This window comes from Chroicocephalus ridibundus, chromosome 1, assembly GCF_963924245.1.
Source record: "Chroicocephalus ridibundus chromosome 1, bChrRid1.1, whole genome shotgun sequence".
NCBI classification, from domain to species: domain Eukaryota; kingdom Metazoa; phylum Chordata; class Aves; order Charadriiformes; family Laridae; genus Chroicocephalus; species Chroicocephalus ridibundus.
The window spans coordinates 69,664,942-69,670,941 of record NC_086284.1 but is presented as its reverse complement, the minus strand read 5'-3'; positions in this window follow the sequence as shown (position 1 = coordinate 69,670,941).

Here is a 6,000-nt window from a genome sequence, read left to right as displayed (position 1 = left end):
TTTAAAAGTCTATGTACCTCCAAAACCACCAGACTATAAAGTCATTAGATTTTACAGAGAATTATATAGACCTTTACCAATTCAGTCGATCAGTACAGTAAAATGCATCCTGTCAGAAAAAAAAAAAAGGTGATTCTGAGATCTGTGCTTATTATATACTTATCAGTTATCAAATAATTCATTCATCAAAAAAAAAAAAAAAAGGACTGGATGGGACCTCAAGAAGTTATCTAATCTACCCTTCTGTTTTACACTAAGAGAAAATCATTCCCTGCCATCCCAACAAACATTTATCTCACTGGGTCTTAGGAATCTCCAGTGACAGAGATTACACAGTTTTCCTTTATGTATTTATTCCAGTGTTCTGCCATTCTTGGTATTAGGCTTCTTCTCTTAATGTCTAATCTACATCTCGCTTCATTCACTTGAAGCTGCTGTTGTTCGTTTTATCCACCACAGATGTGAAGAGCAGATTACTTCCTTCTGCTCTGCAGTAGTCTCCTAGGTATTTGAGTCTGACCTCGCATCTCAACATGGTCATATTTTATGCAAAACAGTCCTAACTCATTCAGTCTTGCACCATTAAGCCACGATTTCGAGAACAGTTTGTGCTTCTACCAGGATTTTCTCCAGCTTGCCCCCATCTTTCTTGAGATGAATGTCTAAAACTGAACAGAATATTTTTATGAAGGCCTTGGTCACCCTGGATAGAGCATTTAATTGAAGAGTTTATAAGCTCTTTTTCACAAATCCTTGGATGAGGTTGTGGAGAGAATAAAGGTCCCGCAGTCAGCTAGGGATCTACTAGAGACCATAAAATCTCATCTATTAAGCTACTACATGTTTGAAGCTGGTAAGGTTTTTGACTTGCTCTTCTCCCTCCTTCCCCTTAATCTATGTTGGCATTTCTACCAAGATGTAAAAAAATATCTTGCATTTGTAAGACATATATCAGGTTTGCAGTGTTGCTGTTTGTGCATCAGCAGATATATTCCTTTTGTGCCTAACAGCAGCTCTGGGTTTTTTATTCTGCTGGAGTAAACTCTACCAAATTTGTTGTTTTTCCAGTGATGCCATAGCAACATATTCCCATTCTCCATGCTCCTTGCTTTGCCAGGTGGGTGAAGGGGATGTTGAGACTGCCATGGTAAGAGTGTTTTCATCTGGAGAACAAAAGCAATCTGCACCCTCAGAAAGCTGTCATCGTGTCTCCTGCAGACTGCTGAGCCATGCCAGCTCAAATCTTTTCACTGTGATGCTGGATGAAAGCAATGACTCCAGCATCATGAGCTGCTATTTTGAGTTGGATGCTCAAGTTGCTGAAAAAGATTTTTCTGGCAGAACATCTTTGCAATATTTCCGCTACAAAAATCTGCTTTCATCCTCAAATTCTAATGTCTCATTTTGAGGACTGAATGTATTACGGGCAAACACACTTGCATGGTCAGGAGAGAATCCAGTTGTGAGGGCTGGCGAGAACATTTCTGCATTAAACAGAGCAAAGAAATTGCTCCCCTTTTTTCATTAACCTCTCTGAGTATCTTGTATGTCACTTGATGGCCAATCCTGAGCTCAAACTACTGGAGGATGCCTTAATAGATAACATCTATTTTAATAAAACAACACAAAACTATAGACCTCAGCAAATAAACGTTGCAGATATTCAATTGTTCTTTGATCACCCTGGTTAAAATTAGGTTGTTCGCTCCTTAAGTGGCCTGTAGGAAAATGCAAGAGTCACTAATTGTGTATTTAACTGCTGTCCTGAAGCACAGAAGCAAAGCGAAGCAAAGTAATACGTGTAGAGTCTAGGAGATGCTACAGTGAAGCTTAAATCTTGTCTCTTTGGAGAACACCTGCAATGGCTAAGTGTCCCCTGTATTTTTTGGTGCGTGGAAGACTGAAGGATGGCTTTCAGATGGAGGCAGCGAACTTTTCAGAAGCTTTAATTCTGTATAAAGCAGTGACTGCTCCTGCAGAGCCAGCACCTCTGCACTTTGAAGACCAACAATTTAGAAGAAACAAGGCAAGCTTCAGTTTCATACAAATCCTAACATTTTCCCATTGTTAACACTACATGACCCTTACTAAACAGAAAGTCAGGGCATTCAGAGAGTGAAATTTCCATATTGCTACAGGTGGTGAAGTTTCAAAGGACCCCATCTTACAGGTTGCAGGAATATCAAGCCCCAAGGAGAGAAGAGCCCGATGATGAAAATACATGTTGTCAGCTTTTTACCCTTTTGTGTTTTTTTTTTTTTAGTTTCCTCAGAAGACAGTGCATTAAAAGTGGACTGGAGTGCCCTTCAGGTGTATTATTGCTTACTTGAGTTTGCACCCAAAGAAAGCAACTGGTGGAGTCAAGTATCTGCTTTGAAAGGAGTCTAGCAAACAGGTCAAAGCTCTACCTACGCTATCACGTGAGCAAGCCAGTGCCGACAATGCTTTTGGAGAAACGCAGGGATGAGGGAAAGACTGCTTGCCTGATCTGTCTGCCAGCTATTCTCAGTCCTGGCTGGTGAGATGGGACCACGTAGTTTTGAGTTTATCCTGACTAGAAAGCTAGTATGTCTGTCAAAGCCAGCTCTAGTCTGCTGGGTTCATCTGAAATGGAGGAAGCTTGCTCTCCGGCGGGATTAGCTCACACAAAATTAGCTTATACTGGTAAGAACTCCTTCAATACTTTCTGGAGGAGCTCTGGAGGTGCTGCTTAGAGGTAACCTCCCCTCCTGAACAGGACAGATTGTGAGCTCCGCCTCCCAAATCAGCTTGTCATATTTTAATTAGTTACATTTTATGGTAAACACACGTGTGTGTTGCTTCTGCAGGGCAAGCTGGAAAAAACCCTTCTGTCCAGCAAATTAATGCCTCCACATCTGGTGCGTGATCAGTGAAGGGGGAGACATTTACAGCAGTGGGGAAGGGAGAAGGGTGACAACAGGCAGGGCATGGGTGGCTCAGCAAGCTAACCAGCCCAAACAGGCCACGACACTAATGCTGGGTGCTGCAGCACTCACAGGACCCGTGTGGGCTTGGGAGGAGCTGGTGCTGCTGCCTGCACACCGCTCAGTATCCAGGCACCGGGAGGAGGCAGGAGGCAAAGCAGGACGCGCAGGAAACCCACCGTCTTAGAGCTGAGAAAGGTAAATGGAATAGCTTTTTGAAGACCCAGAAGCAGAGACACGTTGTTTACTCCTTAAAGCCTAAACTGTTTTATAAATTGGAAACAGAATAGATGAGACTTTGTAGAATGACAAAGTTTGGGTGGTTTGTTGTTTTTTTCCTTTTCTTTTATAAACAGCTTTGTTTGGTCCCCGGTGGCTGGCGGGTCAGCCAGCCACTATCCTTCTCTAGCCATTTCTTTTGCCTGCTGTAGAGCTGGGTCAGATGTTAGTGGTGATTTTGCCTTAATTTTTTCTTAATCTAAATAAACAAGTTTCCAGGATGCAGAGCTCAGCTCCTTTTTGTAGGCGAGGTCTCTTGACCACCCTGAAATCGTGGCTGCTGCTGCTGGATTTCCACGTCTCCTTACTTCCTTCTACATTAACTACACTGTACGTTGCAAATCACACTGATTTATAACAATTGGCTATACCTAGAAGAATTGTTTTGCAGCCCTATAAGTATCTAATAGTGATTGCTGCAGAGATCTTGCAAACTTGTGCATGGTTTCTGGAGGCCAAAGGCATATTTCATGGTATTTTATGGTGCTAGTGAATCTACCTAGCCCAAATTTGTGGGAGACATTATTTCTACACTAAAAATTTCAGGGGGGTGGCTATTCCCTATTGGTCACAAAGAAAATTTAAAGTAGTCTACCCATCCTCCAGGTTAAAATGTCTGCGGGTATCGATATGGAAATAACCCAGACACAGACAGTCCCGGATCACACAGGTAACTGCGGCATTCAGTGGATATAAACAGCAAGGGACTATCCCCTCTTGGAGAAGCTGTTTTGGTAAATTCAAGTCTAAGCATGAAGCAAGCAAAATATAAATTTTAGACCTTTCCTGTCAAACGCGATGTCTCGTTCCACTGGTTTGGAAAAGATCTTAGCTGTTGTTTCCCTTAGAACAATATGAAAGCCTTGGGGAAAATTAAATTGGTGAGGGATTCAGTATGTAAAATATACAGCGCAGAACGCTGGAGAAATCTCAGTCTGGGCGTGAAGAATCACTCTTGTCACAAGTTGGTAGGATTTTTATCCCTCGTTTACACAAAACTGAATTTTGGGGATTGATCAGCGCGCCTCCTAGGTGAGCCGTTTACTGGCGGTGCGGCGCGGTGCCGAACTGCGCATCCCCAAACTCCAGGTGCGAATGTGTCGAGAAAAATCTAATGCAGAAGGATGTGTGCCTCCGTGAAGCAAGATGTTGTCAATTAGTCTGTTGCTGGAAAATATCACTCGAAGAATTTTTGGAAGAGGAAATGCCAAGTTTCTAGTTAAACTTGTTGAGTATCTCTGGTAAATTTGAATAAGAAACTTTCTCTGGAGAGACTATAAAAATAACTGTTCAAGCCAAGTAAACAATGTATTCAATGTGACAACTTTTGTCATCATGTCAACTCCGATTTTCACAGATTATGATGAATGCAAGACCGAGAAGCTAAAATAACACTAAAGGCTTGTAAACATGGGGGGAGTCTGGGAGAGGAACTGGGGTGGAGGAACGAACTAAACCCACAAAGTTAAAGCACATTAAACCTGTCCGGCCTCTTCCGAACGTGCCTGCTAGAGCGCTCTCAGTCTGCTTACTTAACTAACTTAACATCCAGCAGGAAAAAACCTGGAACAGGCGAAGAGTTACATCACCGTGCCGCTCAGAAAGCAGTCTGAGGGTCACAAATGTAATTGTTCTCTCGTGCTTCACATACTTGCCGCTGACGTCCTGTGCTTAAGTCCTGCATGTTGGCAGCGCCTGGATCTGCAGCTCTGCCCGAGATGCGTGGATATGAAACTCACTGACTCTGCTGCAGCTGGAAAACGGGAGTCTCCTCTCATTAGGAAAGAAAACTTCTGTCCATAGATATATTAGAAATTGCTCTATAGTGTCCGATACAACTTTTCTAACCTATAGGAGGCATAGGCAGACATCAGGTACGTATTCTTAGGTAGCTCAAGCAGAGCATGCCCACCTCGTGGTGCAGCACTGCTCCTGCCCCTGCCCTCGGCTTCACGTTACTGAAGGTTATCAATTAAGCCATCTTGCAGGGGAAGGGAGGCTATCCTGAACGCACGCTGCAGTGTGGGAGGCTGGAGCGTGGTCTGCGCGGGGAAGTAGCTTAGCAGAATTTGTTTGTCGTGTTGCATAGTAGGAGCATGCTGTAGAGGGAGGGGAAGAAACACAGAAGAGCAATTCCCATGATAGACCGATTGCTGTAGATTGGTTTGGAAGCGGCAAACAGGGGAAACATTTGCTCTCTTAAGTAAACATGCTTATTTTTGTGAAGCCTTGGACCTGTCTCAGAAGGGTGAGCTCATGTGCAGCTGAGTAGACTTTAGTTATCTTTCTATGGATCAGTCTGACAAGTTGCCATAGATGCTTCAAATATCTTAGAAAACCCGTAACCATTGCTACGCCCTGCCCGTGCGCTTCAGTCGTCCACTGGAGGCCTTGTAGTCGGTTAAGAGTTAAAGTAGCCCTCAGGCTACTTTAATATATGTTGGGGCTAAGCCAGGAGAGGCAAAGCACAAGGCATACATCATCCTCTGTGCTGAGGGCAGCGTTGCCGCACAGATATATTTTTTTCTGCTGTGCTAACTCCATGGTGTTTATGGTAGCTTCTCGTCACACCTTGCATGGTGCTTGTCTGCCGTAAGTAAAACAGACTTGGTCAGCCCTATCTCGTTTTCTAGGTAGGCTTTTCTCCCTGTCCTTTAGAGGTTTTTCTGTGCATTAGATTTCTAAAACCTGTCATCTCTGGCAGTGTTTGTTGGGAGGCACTGAGGGACACGGCCCTGTCTCCGCATACAGTCCTACGCTCCCTGTGTGACAGCAG